At 39.6% G+C, this 19,177-nt stretch overlaps 1 protein-coding gene across 1 annotated transcript in view; it reads right to left on the bottom strand.

The window, feature by feature from the left end:
• Nucleotides 1-323: 323 nt before the first annotated feature.
• ERC2 (ELKS/RAB6-interacting/CAST family member 2) overlaps nucleotides 324-19,177 on the bottom strand; it is a 425,106-nt gene continuing 406,252 nt past the window's right edge. The window contains exon 20 of the mRNA XM_058422224.1: nucleotides 324-3,322. The gene's annotated coding sequence lies outside the window, so the exon portion shown is untranslated. The remainder of the gene's footprint in view (nucleotides 3,323-19,177) is intronic.

Below are 19,177 nucleotides of genomic sequence, written 5' to 3'. Positions count from 1 at the left end.
CTATGCAATTACACAGGGTCACACAAGAATATTATGTTTTAGAAACCCACTCAAAAGCATATTGCTCTCTAAGAGCCCAATCCAGAAAATGGTTCCTCACTTTAGTAAAGTTTCTCGTAAGCATTTCTGGGAGTGGGGCCTACGAGACATTTTCCTTTTCATGCTTTCTTAAACAGTTTATGTGATAGTAACAACAGGAAGATAAATTACTTTGAATGGTAGCAATTAGAGAAATAAGGAGTGTGATAGATTTACCATGTGGAAAACATCTCTCACACATTTTCCTACAGTCATTAAACCTGCTTTTAATGACACAACACTGATTTCAGAAAGAAACAAAGTTTATTTGATGAAAATAAACAAGTTGATCAACACTAAATACTTTCCATACACATGATAACAATGTTATGAACTCTAAATACCTTGGTACTTTACACTTCTACAAGACATTAAATTACAATGACTGTCTAATACATGCCCACTGGTAATTTCTAGGAATTCCTTAGTTTCATATCAATGTCCTTAACCATATATCAATATCACAATCCAGAACATGCCACTCACTTGAAAAAAATTATTACAAGAAGCACTATCAAATGAGGATCTAAGGTAAATAGGGGATACTGACCCATTGCTGCAGAACATCACATTCAAATGTCACCCTACACACACAAAAGAAACTTTGCGGATATAGTTTGTGTCAACACATCTGAGGTCTTTTCATAAACACTGTTTAAAAAGTAAATTGAAACCCACTTTCAAATGAAAGTCAATGTGCAGGTACGTGCATACTGGATACACAAAAAGTCATTAAATACAAAATTCATACTGTACATTTAAATGAAAGAAAGAATGCGCAGTACGAGACTGGTCTCACATCAAAATAATAACCATTATCTTAAATGTTAGGCAAAAGTTGGTTTGCTTCATTACACTCAGAGCGGGGACAAAAAAAAAAATCTACCAAGCATTGCTCAAATAAAATATTCCCCAACATCACAGTGTTTATTGTAAACCCCGAGATTCTATTTTACGATATGAAAAGATTTTCTCCAAACATCATAGAATATCACATGAAATGAAAAGAAGGGAAAAAAAAAAAAAAAGCGAGAAAGAAAAAAATCGATGTTAGACAATTTTTTCCTCTTTAGGGGCTAAATTTTAGGCCCTGATAAAGGTTTAGATCAATACTCATACCAACATGAGTGGAGCAAAAATGCCCCTGAAATAATATCTGTGACAAAATTGGCACATACATATAAATATCTAACTCTACAGGTTTGTATCTGTGACCCTATTTTCCCCCTAGTTTATATCCTACTTCAAGTATTCGGTTGCAGAGTTAAGGTAAAGACCTGATTGTAAGAGACACAGACGATTGTCCCCTACTGCGACAACAAATTTGTCGTGAGAAACCAGTTTTGTTGTCTGAGTTTCCGAGTGCAACATTTGTCATATGTGCTAAATATACTCCCAAAAGCTTTGCTGTTTCAAAAACAAAGGTCTAAAATGCCATTGATAGTTAAAGGACAAACTTTTTAAACATGAATGAAGTCGGGATTATCTACGCTATGCTAATTATATACGTTTTATTCTATTTACTGAAGACAGAAACATCCAGCAGGACGCCTGCTCAAATAAACTGCTCTTTGATTGCTCCGAGAATCATGGTACAAATAAATAAAATATCATCTCTAGACAATAATTTTGACGGGATTACTATGTATGGCTCATGTAGGATGTTTAGGGTTAATCGCACCACAGGTTCAAAAAATATTGTTTCTAAATTCAGTGCAAGACTTTAGGAGTATCCATTTAGATTTTTTTTTTCCTTTTTTTTTTTTTTTTTTTTTTTTTAACAGCAGCAAAGAAAAACTACTAAGGATTAAGGCCACCCATGCTTAAATTTATTGTTTGTCCTTTAAAAATGCAGATATTCTATTTCCACTGCCATCAGCATGGAAGCATTTCTTCCATGGACAAAAAGATGCCTCAACAAAACAGCCAAACATTTGCACGTTTGCCAGACTGACTGAAAATGTTTGTGGAGTCAGAAGGAACCTCTCCTCGAGAAGTGGTAGAGATCTGACTCTCAGTTAAGAGTCTCTCACCGAATGTAACGACTTCACATTTCTATTTTTCCTTGCATGTGCTTTAAATTTATTTTACTAGACACATTTTGTATTGACACAAACAGCTTTCAAGTGCTGTTTGTTCATTGGTATTTTCTTTAACATCTAAGATTCATTGGGGTCCATGTTGGAGACTGTTTTTCAATGTAGAGAACAATAACAAACAGTTCCACGTTTACAGGAGACCTAGTGCATGTACTGTATTCACAGCAATCTTATCCTTATTTTTGTTTTTGTTTGTTTCTTTAAGAGTCCCAGCTTTTATTGTTGAAAACATGTATGCATTTGGATGGTAAAAGATTGATACATCCTTGTGTACATGTCCATATATATACACACATACGTATTTATATACACTCAAGCTTTTACCATCCAGGAATAGATACATCTTGTATATAATCACATATTTATATTCAAATTAGATGTCCTATGCATTGTCAGAGACACACACCATATTTTCATAAAACTAAGCTTTGTCATCAGTTATTAGTACCAAAAATTGATTTCATTTCCAACCTGGCCCAGAGCTTAATACCGGTTATAGCATCAATATTTGGTTTTGGTTTGGTTTTAATTTATATTATTTTATGAGTAGATAAAAGAAAACAGAGGAGGGTAAAGGCTTGTTTTTATTTTTTGGAAAAGCCTGTATCTAACTGGGGTAAAGTTAATGCCAACACCCTTATATAGCGTTTTTACTAATACCTCTTTGATAATCTAGTGCAATAGAAGTGATACTTTAGAATAGACTAGGTAAAGTCAGCAAATGCAGATACCACATCTAAGGGAATCTGAATTACCCATTAAAATCAATATTAATTTACCAAAAATTAGCTAAACTGTTGAACTGAACTTCATGAAACAACTATATTCTGGACAGATGGTTTCTTTGCAAAAACAGAGTAACTCACAAGACCCATTGAAGACAGAAATGAAGCTCTTATAATTTCTGCTTGAGTCTCCTTCATTATTTTCCAAAGTATCTAATTTCACAATAGACTACAAGAAATAATGGAGAAAATGCTAATTAATGCAGCATTTAGATATCAACCTTAGCATTCATTTTCTGCATCTGTGATCTTCTCCAGGATATCATGGTCATGTTTGGAGATCCAATGCAATAGATTATCATTGTTACCTTCCAGTGCTAACAGTTTTTTCCTTCCTTTTTTCACTAGTTCCTCTGACAACTGTAACAACGGAAAAAAAAATATTCCAATTAACAACACGACTGTACATCCAGAACATCTTAGTTCTCATCTAATCAAGGTTCTCATAAATATGAGTGGAGATAATGCTTTTCTATGGGCTGAGGATTAAGCAAGGCATTTAAATTCACTTTGAACCCACATATATTCATAGGGTGGCAATTAGTTTCATTGCTGATTTGTATGACACGATTCCCTCTAAATGGGAAATACCTTAAATTTCTAAGATATTGAATTCTGTTACGCTTGTGATTCGGTAAGCAGTGAGTTTTCTGATCTTGTCTATAAGCACAGTAACTTTGAGAGGGGAATACTATTAATAAAATTAAATCTTCTCTGTGGGAATCAAGGGAATCATTCATTTATTTCCACTCAGTTCCACGGCAGGTGGGAATGTGCTGTACCTCTACCAGCCATCCAAAACCGAAGCACCGTTTTCCTGACACATTTTAAGCACTTTAAGTTCACTTTAATTTGCAGAACAGTGGAGAAAGGTTTTATGGATACCAGCAGCTCCGATTTGCAGAAGCTAGAACACGCAGCAATGTGTTAGGAGGTTTTCAGGCACACACCCACTAATCACAGGTGCTCTGCCTGGCTTGGCTGGCGCTGCTGAAAGAGGGAGCTGGGTCAGCGCAGCTCAGCCAGTGGGAAGAATCTTCCTGCCTTCCACCAGCCTCGGATGAGACACTGATTGTGACTACAGAGTGAGGCCTCAGTGGCTTTTATTGTTACTTTAGTTGTGCTGCAAGCAAACAGCACGGAATTCTTGAACAGAGAGCAGTGAACTGGTTTTATTCACATTATCTGTATATCAGATGAGTGGGAGGAATTAAATGATTCCTTTAGAGGGCAGTTGTTCATTTATCCACCGACTTTGTTTCTAGAAAATTTGAAGTGCGTTATGCATGGGATTCTCCATTACTGCCCTTCTATTTGTGTAACCTTAAAAGTTTCCAAAACATCCCATTTTATGAAAAAGAATTTGTCATACAAAGCTTAAGGTTTTATATACAGCTGAAAAGTTGTGTCTTTCAAATAGAACTTCTTGACTAAAATTCCCCTTTAAAGTTTCAGAATCTAATATTTATCAGATAAATTATTCTGTGAGTAAAGTGAAACACCGTTTACAGAACAAGCTATCATATTATTTTAAACCCCTATTTTCAAGTTCACATCTCGCTGGAAAGCACACATAACAGTTTATACCATACTAACCTAGATTAATAGTTTTACTTTTGCAGTGAGAGGTTGGTACAGTTCTTCTGGTTAAAACACTTAGGGACTAATCCAAAGCCCACTGAAATGTGGAAAGGTTCCCACCGATTTTAACAAGTTTTGGATCTGGCCCTTGAACAGTCTAAAAATGACTTCTGCAGAGCTGGAAAGCCAGGGAGTTCCTAAAGTAGATCATGTTACTACTTCTGGCACATAAAATCGTTGCAAACTTTTTATGAAAACTGTAAGTCAGTGCATGCATTACGTTTGGTGAACCGTGCATAGCTCCCATTCTTTTGTGTGCCGAGAATTTCTTAATCATCATTCAAAGAGATACTCAGGCAGAGGAATCACACCTATAAATTAATGAGGAGAGCACATTCCAGAAACTGCAGCAGAATACTGCCTAGGGTTTTTTTAAACTAAAATGTAATCACAGCAAATCTTCAATGTAGTTGCTATTTTACAAGCTGAAGTTCCTCTGCAATTAACACTTATATGCTTGGAAAAAATAAGAACCCAGAATAAAGTGTCCAATCTGAGGAGCAGCAGCAAAGCACAAAAGGCACTCCCTCTACAGCCTGCTCCTCAAATTTTCATTGGGGTTTTACTACAGAATGAAAGCCCCCAAATAAACCTCACCCACTTAATCAACCTCACCCATTCATCAGGAAACCATGTACGTATTGGAAGTGCAACAAAAACTTGTTCACCGCAAGGTAGGAAATGCAAAGTATTTCTCAAGTAAGTCAAATAAATATTTAAAAGGATATTGCTGTCAAATACCAACTGAGGTTGAGTAAATTAAATTTATATTTGTTTCTTCAACGCTGCACTTGGTAAAAGCCACTGAACCTCTAAAACAGAACTAAAGTTTGGTAACATGCATTGGGCCTGAATTCAGCGGTGCTCCAGCTGAAATTAATGTCTCACGAGTTTGGCACCTCTGTCAGTCCATTAGATACCAGTCAATGAAAACAGCAGAAGGATGTGAAGATATAAAAGTGTAGTAGCCCACAAATATTTGTTCAGATTGTTTTGCCTTTGGATAAAGACACCTGCCTGATTAGTACTTTTTACCTCCAATCCTTTCCTCTCAGCGGTGATTTGCAGGAACAAGCTGGAGAGGGTGGGTAAACACAAAGGGGTTAAAGGGGAAACTGTTTAATAACAGTAGTAAAATGCAGGCTATTTTTGACATCTGGGTTAATGTCCATTATGCTCCATATGCTTTCCAAATGTTTGCAACAAGCACCCAGATACAAAAACAGATACCCATTCACGTAGGCTTAAATTGCCCTCTCCTAACCTGTTACACATGGTCCCTACATAAAAGGCCAACAACTGATATGGTAATTAGTGAGTAAGAAAGAGAGGGAATAGACACTTTATTGCAGGGAACTGGTATCTGACCAAATGTTAGTAGAGAAGGATATCATTAATGAAAACCTGTGAGGGCTATTTCTGCTCCCTAATCTACGACAAGGCCTCTGCACTATAATGTGACGTCCTTGAAAAAGCTGTCAGGATGAATTCCTCAGTTTCCTTCTCCAGACTCATTCATCATTACTGCAATCAGAGTACCAACAATTGATGGGGAATTATTTCATTTTCGGGAAACAAGTAACTAGACTGGAATAAAGCTATAACTCATAAAGTCTTTCTCAAGTGATGCCCTGGGATTTGCCCATGCCTCTTGCAACAACATTGTTTAAATTATAGTAAGGAGAAAAAAAAAAAAAGCATTCTCAATTTTTACCTTTGTGCAAAGCCATGAAAAAAAAATTACTCCATTAACTAAGACAAAGCTGTGAAACTCTAAATTCTGTCCCTGCCACCAGCCTATTGTGGGACTAAGGAAAAAGTCTTTTAATTTTTCTGCGCTTTACTTGCTCTTTGCTATAGCAGGCGTAACATCAGGCTCCTCACAGGAATTTGCAAGGCTTAATGTTTGTAATGTGCCTTAAGAGTCTTGGATGAGTGCTAAGTATTATTATTTTTCAATTCCTGCATTTGATTAAAACTGAAATAACACAGTAAAAATTAAATTAATATATTAAGTTACAAGTAAAGAGCAAGCATGTGGTTTGTGGAGCTACTTGTAACACTTTTTATACGAACATGTATTACAGAGTAGGTGATTCCCAAGGTCTGTACTGACATGTACCATGTGGGCATAACTTAACAACTGAAAAACCCCCCAGAAGTTCGGTTCAGCCAAAAATCTGTTCGTGGCTTCTGTGTGAGCTCAGAGCTGGGGCCAGCGGGAGCACTGTGGGCTGCTTTCCCCTGCCCCTAAAGTGCAGTTGCAGACACAGTCACAGCCCAGATATTTGCAGCTCAGCACAAACAACAAAAGTGGGCAGCACAGATCTACTGCAGCGCTTGCCACTGTACAGGTCCCTTAACACAGGAGGTGACAATGGCACGATACGTGCTGATTGAACCTCCCTGTCATTACAGCCCCTACAATAAATGCTGGGTTTGCTACTTCCTCCTGGCCTAGCTCTTGAGGAAAGAAAGAAAACCCACCTCTCACTTTCTAAGGAATACAGTAACCTGTTAAAGCCTGTTATATCGACATGGAAATCTCCGGTGAGGAGGGCCAAGAAGAAAAAATAATTAAGGCATAAATTTGTATCCAACCTACGTAGAAAATTTTCAATGCTGAGATGCCAGAGACACCTAAGACACTTGTTGAGCAGAGTGAAAAGGTAAAATCTAGTTTAAATTTATAGCATTCCTTCAGTGTCCCTCTAGGAGTTTGGCTTTTTGCCAGCGTTCCTTGTTAAAAATTTGTTAAACGTGTTTGGCATTAATGCAAACACAAAGTGCTCATTTGTTACAAATTCTATTGGAATGCATTCATTTAAGGCAATGAAGTAGTTACCAGAAAAGAAAAAATGTTCATTAAGTACATTTTAAAAATACAATGATGTATGCGGTGCATAACTATGGCGCCCCAGTGGCTATATAAATATCTGACAGAATAACCACAAGTTGTGTTTGGTTTGAAATTGGAATCTCTTAAACATAACCGATAGAACAAAAACTGGTTTTGTTTGTTGTCAAAACTGATGTTAGTCTTTCTTGTTTAGATCTAGTTGTAATAACCAAAGATTTGCCATGCTTTTTTTTTTTTTTTTTTTTTTTTTTTTTTTTACATCTCGGATCGATAAAGCCCATGGGTTAAAGTAATGCTGAAGGAATTTTCTTGATTCAAAAGGTAAGTGCAGCAGTGCACATTATCTGGAGAACACTGGACACAGAAAGTAAACACCCTGCTTGGAGGAGAACAAATTTTAGTCATTCTTAAAAACTCCACTTAAGGAAATGTTACCTGGGAGATCTGCAACTGTCTGACAACATTCAGGTTCACCTCAGCAAAAGGTGTCCTTGCTCTGCTCCTTTTCAGGAAATAAAGAGCTCAGACCTAGTTTGCAACATCCCAATAACAAATCCCTCTTTTATAATAATGTGAAAAATCCCCGGTAATGATAACTCTTGCTATTGAATAAGCAGCTCTGAGGTCTGTTTCTTAGATGTTAGAAAATATCTGCTTAGCTACATTGTAAAACTAAAACTATTTTTCTCTTTCTTTTATTCAATGATTTATAGCTACTTACAAAAAAGTTTAAAAATTATAGATGCATAAGTAAAACATATTCAGAAGAAAGATCCAGAAACTGTGTGATTAATTAAATATTGAAAGGTTCACAAAAAAACCCACCAGCATAAAAAGTTATTTAGAAAGACAGAATTAACTTGCTCTAATTTTGGCAGGGAAATTATTTATCCCATTTGTTGCTATTTATGTTTTCAATTCATTAGACAGTAAACTTCAGAAGGATCTGCAGCTGGTGGTAGAATCACTGCACGAAAGTGATGAACTTTCCATATTGCTGTAATGCCAGAATTGTTAATCTTAGTTAGGGATAAAAGCAGATACCATTGGGATGAATAAAATCAAATGGATTCAAGCCCTCTAGACAGTAAGAGTCCTTGAAAACTACTGTACAATTATATCATAAAATTAGATTAAGTTTATGAACCTTGAGACCATTTGGACAAGGATGCCTTCTCAGCCGGGAGTGTTTATAAATCAAAATTGGACAAGTGCTACATGAATTAAAAGACAGCTATTTTTTCTTAGAAACATTTTTCTTTTCAGGAAACAGGTCCGGTTCGAATCAAAGCTCTTCAGAAATGTGAGAAAACTCAGTACATATCCTTCAATCTGTCACTTGGACACTGAATTAAAAGAGGGTTATTAAATTAATTAAATTAGTCAAAGGGAGTGTTAAGGATGGTTTCAGAGCAGGACTTTTCAATGGGCTGAGCTGGAGTGGAGATGATGGAAGAGTTTCCATCGATGCCACGAGAGCCCGGAGCCGCACGGGGAGGCGGCCGGGATTCAGCCGGGCTTCTTTGGCAAGACGCTCACGACTGCCCAAAGATCCAGCACATTGAGACCATTGTTACTTCCTGTCGTTGTTGTTCTTGTTATTTAAATCGAATTGAAGCGTCAAGAAGAGAAGAATTCTTGGGTTTAAAGTGCCTCAAAGAGCGATCCTGAAAGCCGTCGATAGCAAGGCTCACTTGAAATTGGAAGGTGCCTTTTCCATCCCGGCTGATGCGGAATGCCATTTCTTCTCATGCGCGGGATTAATTAGGGGCCTTTTTTTTTTTTTTGGGTTTCTTTGGCTTGTTGGGTTTTTTGTTTTTTTTTTTTTTTGAAGATCAAGGTTTCGCGCTCGCTGCTGCCTAATAACACGGTGCGCCTGCCCGCCACCTGGCCCGGCGCGGCTGGCCCGGCTCCGGCGGCGGCACCGCCTCGGGCGGCGGCAAGCGCGGGCAGGAAACGCCGGCACGGCCGCGCTTAACCCGCGCTCTGCCGGCCCGGAGCCGGCCCCGCCACCGAGCGCCGACCCTGCCGCCGCAAACGCGCGGCCGAGCGCGGATTGAGCGCGGCGGGCGCGGGGGACGCTCGGGGACGCGCACGGAGCCGACCCGCGCAGCGCCGGCGGAGCCCCGAGCGCGCACACGGCGCCCGGCGCCCGGGAAAACAAGCGGTTAAATAAACGCGGTGTCGAGCCCCCGATCTAATAAGTCATCTTATTAGGAAGTTGTGATGCCCTGCTTGCCCTCGCCTGTGGCTTGTCTGCTGCACTGAAAGGTCTCCTGCTGGGACCTTTGTGGCGTTATACGAGGTAGAGAGGGGCTGCTGCAATATACGAGCCTGGGCTCGGAGCGGCCGGAACAGCGGGAGGACTAAGCTGCAAAGAATTAAACGTGTAACAACTTTGTAAAAGCACAGACAGCGATTGAGGTTGGCCCTTTTGCTGTTGACACGTTCTGGCCCCTGTAGGTTGTGGTCACTAAGCCCATTAGAGCTGCAGCGTGGCAACATCTAGTTCAGCAAGTTCAATGTGTTTCTGGTTTATTTCTAAATACTGGATGCGAGCTGGCAGCGATAGGAGAGAGGGATACGGCACCAGAAATATGTCATAAACACAGTCGTCATTGTCAGGGATGTGAAATGACTCTTCAAACTATTTGTTTTTGGCAGATGGAGGGTGGGTGTATTTTTGCACTTTGTTAACTGAAATTTAATTGCAACTTGCTGCATGTTTTGTTTAATTAAGAAAAAAAAAAAAAAGAAAAAAGAAAAAAGAGAGACAGGAAACCTTAAGATGCTGTTTTCTCTTAAAAGAGAAAATTTTCACTGGAGAGAGAAACCTTTGCTGCTAGAAAATCACTGCAAAATGAAACCCAAGAAAAAAGACCAAACCCAATAAAATCTCAGCTGGGATAAGTTTCACCTATGAGCATCCACTTATTTACATATCAACTCTGCCCTGTACTTTTTTTCTTTTTTTTTTTTTTCCTGTTTCTTTAAGATAAAATATACATTTAATTCAGAATCTTAAACTGGGTTGTGAAATGCACAAGAAAGATTAATTAAATTAATGAAAGGAGGGATTACAGACATAATGAGGGGTAGGTTTAAGTTCCGAACCCTAAGATGCAGAAGACTTGTGGACCACACTTTTTCAGGGAACAGTGCAAGGTTTCTATTGCACACTGATGAGGGGGCTCATGGTCCCTCAGCCCCGAGGGCTCTTTTTGCCTCTCAAAATTGTGTTGTGGTCCCAAGTTTTATGAGTCCCTGCAGATTCATCTTTGCCAAGAGCTACCAGTCTGTAGATAGGGAGCAAAGGATGAACACTCTACATCTGAAACATTTGTCTCTGCCTCTGCTCTCCTCCCCAGATGAGCCAAAGCTTATGTAAGAGGTGAAATGTGCAGGGAGGGATAAAAACAGGTCACAGCTGAAGGAGGAGAGGCTTTGGCAGTCTTTTGTTCTTTGTGCCTGCAGCACAGCCATTTCCCTGGTGCTGTCCTGTTTTTTCCAGGGGTTTTTGCCCGCCCTTTGGGTGCCCCCAGCTCCCTGCTCTGGCAGCACAGCTGAGGGCTTGCTGATCCACAGAAATGGCTGGCCACTCCTTTCCGAGGGATGAAAATTATGTCAGGGGCAAAGCACATTCTTTCTTTGGCCACCAGTGATGAAGGAGCACTTCTTTTCTGTTCTTACGAGTTTGCCCGAGCCAAGGGAGGTCAGAGCTGTGGCTTTTCTCTGGAAAAGAGAAAATTCTAGAATTTGTAGGAGGTGGGGGGATTTCTGCCATTTTTGAGATTTGCTGATAATTTGTGACTAGAAGGAAATTCTTTAAATCTCATACATATTTGTCTGGTTGTGGAGAGTATGATTTGGGTTTACCTCGTGCATCCTACCAGAGTCAGTCAATATAGCTAAAATTGGTTGGCTGTTGTGCTTGGATAACTCTAGTTACTGTGGCTGCTACCACACTGTTGTTAGAAGCATATTGGTTACTAGATGTTGTACCAGAGTAAATACTAATAAATTTGGTGGTTTTGGAGAGGAAGTTTAATCCAAAAGCGTCCAAGCCAGTGAGGAGGCACACAAGGGCTGTACTCCTTCTTTTGATGCTCCCAAAGGCTGGATGGAGTCGGGCAGAAGATGTGGTGAGGGAGGGCTGAGGTTTGAGGTGCTTTATGTGTGTGCCTATTTCTGCCTTTGGGAAAAGGGTGGATCCTTGGTCAGGGCAAAAAAGCCTTCTTAGAAATGCTGGACATAAGCATGGTGTCCTTCAGGCACATGACTCCAGTAGGTTATTGAAAGTTTGCTGGGGATGTTTTTTCCTTAACCAAGCAATAACAAGAAATTCAATAAAGATGCGTTTTATGGATTGTGCCTGCTTTCCCAATCACCTCAGATTTCTCATCTTTTAAAGCTGAGAATAAACTAAAGAGCTTCAGGGTATTGCTCTGTGGATCTGAGTATTTGTACCAACAGCTGTACGTCCCACCTATACCTCATAATTTAGATAAACCATTAAAATGCCATTTCTACTTAGTTTGTTCTATTCTTAGTTAATAACCCAGTACTCACTCAAGTTGTGCTATCAGGTATATCTAAATACTGAGCGTGCTGTGGAAGGCATTGTGAGCTATGGTTATTGTATTAGTAATAACAATATAAAAGAAATCAATATGTCAAAGTATAGCCAGAGTTCTATTGTACACAGAGAGCCTGTTTTACAGTACATGAGATATATATATATATACACACACATATATACAAACATATATATATATATATATATCTCACCTTCTTCCCCTCCAAATGATCCTAAATATATGTATTTTTATTCTACATGGCTCATGATATGAAACTGCTTATAAAAACGGTGTCTGATGTTACAGTTGCATCTTTTAACGTTAAGAAGAAAGAGCTACAACCAAGGCAAGTGTTAGTAGGTTTGGTCTATTTGAAGACCAATGCTGGATCCATTTAAACCCCTTCAGACTGCTAAAGCATTACAATGACTGTGTGTGGCACTGGGAACAGGACCATACATGCTCGACAGCTACTTATTTTTTAAATACCCATCCAAGTAACACGCAGCATTTTGAAATCTAACTTGTGTGGTCTAATTATGCAATAATTTTTATAATTTAGGCCCCAATATTATGAGCTTCTCCACAATTATGGCTCTGCCCACGCATTTCTCAGTGTGTGATAGGGAAGACTTAGGGGCCAGCTCTGTTGAACATACGAGAATATGTTTTAATTTTTTAAATTTTTACTCTATGTGAGACTTAAAAATGTATTTAATATTAAGGGAAGGCTTAAGAGTCTAACCTGAAGGGGACCTTAGAGGCTTTCATTTAACTAAAGGCACACGTAAATAATTCCATGCAGACTGAGGACCCACATTTATCAGCATTCCAATGATAATGAGTGTTACATAAAGGGAAATGATAAAATAGCAGTAAGCAAAATTTTGCTCCCTCCCAATCTTCAAACACCACCTCTATAATAATCACTGTACACTAAAAAACATACATGTGTGTAAGGGTTGGAGAGATCAGAGGCGTAGACTGCAAGATTTCCAAAGATACTCAAACCATCCATGCAAATGACAGGTAAACATGTGCAACTAAAAACATGAACTTCATTATGCAATCACATAAAACTACAGTGGTGACATTTTCTACTTGATACTATTAAAACAAAACTGATGCACTGCAATTAAACTGTTTAGCAAAACAAGACAAGGAAATTAACGAGCAAGAATAGCCACCACAATTCATTGCTAACTACAATTTACACTGTATAGTACTTTTTTTTTTTCCTAAAGAACACCTAATTCTCTATGCCCGTTTTCTTTCTCCTCTCAGTCTCCCATTCCAGCTGTGCACAGACCTTCTCTGACTTCTCTCTCTATTTTTCTACTTGCTTAAACTTTATTTCTCCTCACTTTTTTTTTTTTTTTAATTTTTATTCGATTCTCTGCAGCAGAGCTCTTTCCACTCTGTCAGGCTCTGTTGCCAACCTTTGCTCAACCCATTGCTGAGCGGTGGCATTGGACAGCAGCTGGAAATGGTGTGACACTATCACCCTCTACTCTCCCTGCATCAGGCAGTTCTGGAACAATAGAGAACATGAGAAAACCTGTTCACAAAAAGCAGTTTTGAGGACAGTAATTTTCTAATTAGAAACAGCAAAAAAAACCCAAAAAAACCCCAGAAGATACCCTTGATGTGCATGCACAAATGTGTCAACCCCACCGAGGAAAAGGTAAAGACCAGAGTGGAACTTAATTAATGGAAACAACTTGGAAAATAAGAATAATGACGGCAGCACAAAAATTGTTCATTCCTCCAATTATTTTAGAGAGAGAAACGACTAAACAAGCACTTATGAAAAAATCTTTCCCACTGAAACCACTACAAGAAAGTCAAGACAGTTTTAGGGCTATTTTCCAGAAACTTTGTTTTTACCAACTCTCTTAACTCAAGAAGGTAAAACCGTATTTGACAACATATCCCGATTTCTCATTAAATACCCTAAATGAAAAAAAAACCAAAAAAAACCCCCAAAAAACCCAAACAAACAAACTTATCTAGCCCATTTAATTCTAATTTTCGGGATTTTTCTTTCTCACACTTGCATGTCTTACCTCATTTTCGATAGGAACTTAAAGATATAGGTCACCACTTCCAGGTACAACTCTACATTCATATTTTTACAGTCTGGAAATGAGACAAGGTGGCCTGTGCTGTATAAAGAACACTGGATTTGGAAAAAAAGATGTGGGAAATTCAGCAAATAAAGCACAACTGGATCACTATTTCATATCTGAATGCAGCATGTTGTATTATGAAAATGTGAGGATTAAGTCAAAGAATGCAGTTTCACTGCATTTTTTTTAATGAGGAAATCTTTTTACAAACACATCCAGAGATCAAATCAAGCTAACTTTTTATTAATTTATCCAAGCTACTTGTTCTTTTGAACAAGCCTTTTATTTTTAGAATGTACCCCAACTGTAATTTATCAATTCTTTTATCATCAAAAGTTATTGTTTAAGCCAGGAATAGCTTTTTTTAGCAGGGCTCAATGGTTAATCATGCAAACACAAAAAAAAAAACAAACAAAAAAAACCACCAGAAACAAACAAACAAAAAAAAACCCCAACCAAACCAAAAACCAAACAGTAATTCCTCATGCAAGTCACAAGTTCACAAACAGGGGGTGTGAAAAAGGAGCAGAGCAGGAATAGGGTTGCCTGTGTCCTCTGCGGATTTTTTATTTTCAGTAGACTATCTGAGGATCTTTCATTTCAGTACATGAAATCTTATTTTTAATTCCCCAAGGTACGCACCTTCCATCATCAGGCATCACCACAGTAATGATCAGAAAATATTTTGTAAGCTCATTGTAGAAAATGTGGCTTGTTCCAACAACAATCTCTAATTTTTCTGCCTTATGAATTTCAAAGTGTGGGACGGGAACAATTCACACCTTCCACTGTCCCTCCACAAAAGGAAAGAGGGAATGAACCCTCCAGACTCCCTGCAATGCACGTGGCCCTGAGAGCCCTGCTAAGCACAGAACATGGCATTTAATGGCCCTCAGGAGGCCAATACCATCCACAAACCACTTAGCACAGTTCCAGTTTCATTTATCCTCGTGGTCTCTGCAGTTGGCATGGCAAAGCCTGGCCAAAAGTTCCGTGAGCATTGCTCATGTTCCATCCAGAATTAATGCCAGCCCATTTCAATCAGGGTCCAAACTGCAGGAAAATTTACCACTCAATTCACCTTCACCCCCTTCAGATTGTTAATGATTTTAGAGATTTATCATATTTCTATTTCTTTCCCAAACTGAATTATTTATATAGCAATAGTCTCTCTTTACATCAAACCAATTTAGAACCTCCTTATCAGAAACGGTAGAAAAGCAAAGATGTGGGCAAGCCTTGAACAGGTACAGGTTTTAAAAATGGCATTGTGTTTAAATAACTTTTTCTTTTCCAGCTATTTATTACATTGTTTCCATTTTTTGTTACCTGCAAATAAAGGCAAGTTTTTAGAGGACTGTGCACAAGAATTCCATCATCTCCATCCTGAAGAATAATAGCTGATATTATATCCTAGTAATTACTATACAGTCTTAGAGTTTGGGATTGCTTTTCTTCCTTATGCTTCATTTTACATTTATCTAGAGATAATTAAATATGCCCAGCCCCTCAAGTCACTGCAACCTAGATTTTGCATTTTCAGAATTCCTTCAGTCCTGCAGAGTGACAAAACAGATTTCAAAACCATGTTGTGGGAAATTCCCATTAAATATATCTGGTTTTTTCAAAAGAGCAAGCTGAAACCTTCGGGGCAGCTGGGATGGAGGGAAGGCAACAGGCAGCTCCATTCTGTGCATAATTCAACAAAGTGCCAAGCCATGCTTGTGGAATCCTTTGCTGTGCTGGTGCTGCTGGCTGACACAGTGTCAGCATTTTTCAGCATTACACCACTATCAGCCTGGACTGGGACCCTTTAAAACAGCTGAAATAAAAGAGCTCTTTTTCCATATTTATGCCATCCTGCTCTGAGCACTTCCTGTTGGCCCCAGTAAATCTCTGCTAAATTTCAATCAACTCTCCTGGTGTTCCAGCTGTTAGATAAACTTCCAAGGATATTTTTGTGACAGGTACAAACCTAGACAGGAAATCTCAAGAAGAAATCCTAAATTAATTATATGTCAACATTCAAGCCACAAGAAGGAGCAATTGTCATAAATTTTTGGAGGTTAGAATGCAATTTTAGTTGTAAGTGCAAAAAAGTTCACTGACTCATTTGTGATTCAGTGCCAATAAAATAATATATTTCATATTCTTCAGCAGTTCGTTTTGGCTAAACATAGAAGGGAAGCTAAGAACAGTGAGCTGTATATTTATACCACATTAAAAAAAAAAAAAATCAGATGCAAACTAACAACAAATTGTAGATTTACAATTTATAATTCAGAATTGCCTAATCTTATCCCACCTTTTTGAAAAGAGATATAACAAATAAACTAATTCCATGTTAAATCTTCGCTACCTAAAAATCTGATAAAGGTGTCAAGAACATCTCTCCTCTCTCTCCCAAGCTCCTCTCGTGTGTTTTGCTAATGCTGGTAAGGAAGGATGAGTAAGGAAGGGGTTGAGAGTGCAGAGGGTGCTGTAACTGTACTGACCCACAGAGGAGTGCCCGTGTTTCCCTGGCTTTGGCATTGCTGTGGAATTCCTGTCAGCTTTTCCCATCCCTCGGCAAGGTGTCCTTGGGGAGACTGCAGGCGGTGTCGGGGTGATGTGAGTGCTCTGCAGCAGCAGCGGCTGTGCAGGGGGCAGGGGTTCCACATCTGCTTCCCCCAGCATCCCTGAGATTTTCCTGCCATGCTGTTGAGGTCCATAACCCTCGCTGTGCTCCCCAGACGTGCTGCCCCAGCAGCAGGGTGGGTTTCTCTCCGGGTCCGCTCCTGTGGCAGCCAGGGCAGAGCTCCCAACCTCAAGCAGTTGAAAAAGCCAACAACTGTGTGTCGAGTCAGGGCTCAAAAGTGACCTTGTGCTCCAACCTGGCAGGGGGCCCTTCCCAAACCTGTCTGCCTCAAAACAAAAAGGAGAGTTTTCAGACACCTGTTGTCTCAGTACAGAGGAAAATGTGTCACGGCACGGGGAGAAAGGGAGTGGAAGGAAAACCCACGAAAGCTTTGCAGGCTGCACTGCTGGATGCGGCTTTGTGGCACATGTGGGAGATGCTTGTGGTCCTCATCCTGGCACCAGGTCTGTCCCAAGCTCTGGCAAGCAGCCAAGCACAGGGAGCTTTTCCAAATCCTGCAGCCAGTGCTCTGGCCCTCAGCAGAGCTCACTGGATACGGAGTCCAGGGAAGAATCATCGCTCCAGATGGGAAAGCCCATGCGAGGAGCTGCAGCCACCTTCCTTGGGCAGAGGCAGGAGGAAGGAAGCAAGACAGAGTATCTGCTTTGCAACAGGAAGAGCTGCAGTTCAGAGGGAGAGCAGGATCATTCAGGCTGTTGACGGGAGAGGCAAGGAGACGGCGATCGCGCACCGCGGGCACGAGGCCACGGCTGAGTACGCTCTGCACAAACAATGTTCTTTCACACAGTGCAGGTAACATTCCCCGTGCTTTACTGAGTACTTTCTCTTCCCAGACACTAAAAGGATCCATCCAGAGTCTTCCAAATTCTTTCAGCGGAGGTACATCAAGCAGTACCAGGAAGGAAATACTAAGAGCCCCATCTGCGGCCAAAACTGGGCCCACAGCACAAACGAAAATACATCAGAAATCCTGCAAGGAACCAGCAGAAACATACTGCACTTAGCTGGCCACGTTGATTCTGTGTCTCAAACACCGTGGATAAATAACTACTTATGTCACCCTGGGAGAAAAGGAATGTATGATATGGCTATGAAACCACCTGGATTTTTTATATATAAAAAGTGTTTTCACTGCTTATGGAAAGCCAGACATGTAAATTACACTGCCCTTGGCAGGAAAAAATATGTGCCAAAGACCATGCCTAGGAGCAGAATTTGGGAAGAATGGGGGTATGGTCATGCCAGCTTTGCAATGTTTTCTTTTACAAGCCTGTTTTACTGCTGAGGTGGGGGAGACTAGTGTTATTGCTTCCTCAGAAAGCTGTTCTCACAGGATTTGGCTATTGGTCATGAAAATCTTATAAGGTCAGACAATCCTGCGAGATTTTAATGAATTGAAGGTTTAAACATGTTCCCAAGATTTTGGTTATGTCTGTTTCTAAGATGGAAAGTAATCCCCTTAACAATGTGCAACGCCTGGGAAACAAGAATTAAATAAAAGCAAATCTGGAGATCTAAATTCAGTACCCTTGAAAGTTTACACAAATTAGTTATCAAATAATTTATCTACTTTCAGCCTTTCCACATGGACAGATACAGGCGGCACTACCAGCAAAATTACACATGCTCAGTATGAAAGTAAATGGACTCAGCCTGTTCCCTTGGTGCTGATTCTGCCAAAGTCATTCTGCAAGAGCAAGAAGACACAGCCACAGCACCCAATGCCATGAGAAGTCCCTTCAAGGCTGATTGTTAGCATTAGAACTTTAGCTCTCTGGGTATTTATCAAAATGTGGACACAAGAGTGGCTTGAAGTAGTTTCACTTCCTCCTAAATGATAATAAATTGGCACTGCGAGTGTTGACTGCCTGCAATGCAACTTCATTACTTCAGAGGTTAATGGAGCAACCTCCCTCTGTTGATCTTCCTGTCACCATTGGCTACAAAAGGCTCTCTGACACAGTGCAGTTTTCAGGAGAGGCACAAGTACAACAGGGATTAACCACATCCAAAAGAACACTGTCCCGCTCCATTATATACTGAAAGCTGGTGTGCAGCAAATTGCAGCGGCCAGCAGTGTCATCTGCCTTGCCTGACAATGAAATCAGCATAAACAGAGGTGATGACGCTGTATTAGAGACAAACACCTTTCCATCTTAAAAAAAAAAAAAAAAAAAAAAAAAAAAAAAGGGAAAAAAAAAAAGGCAAAATGAAAAAGAAGGAAAAAAAGATTAAAAACAAAGAAATGAGGGGAGGAAAAAGAAAAAAAAAAAGGGAAAAAAATTAAAAAGAAGAAGAGAATAATTATGTTGTAAATATTGAAACCACTGACCTTGAGCTATTTTGCACAATTCTATGAAATTCCTCTTG

Source organism: Hirundo rustica, chromosome 12 (genome assembly GCF_015227805.2).
Source record: "Hirundo rustica isolate bHirRus1 chromosome 12, bHirRus1.pri.v3, whole genome shotgun sequence".
NCBI lineage: Eukaryota > Metazoa > Chordata > Aves > Passeriformes > Hirundinidae > Hirundo > Hirundo rustica.
Note: the sequence above shows the minus strand (reverse complement) of the source record. Positions and strands in the feature narration are given on the sequence as shown.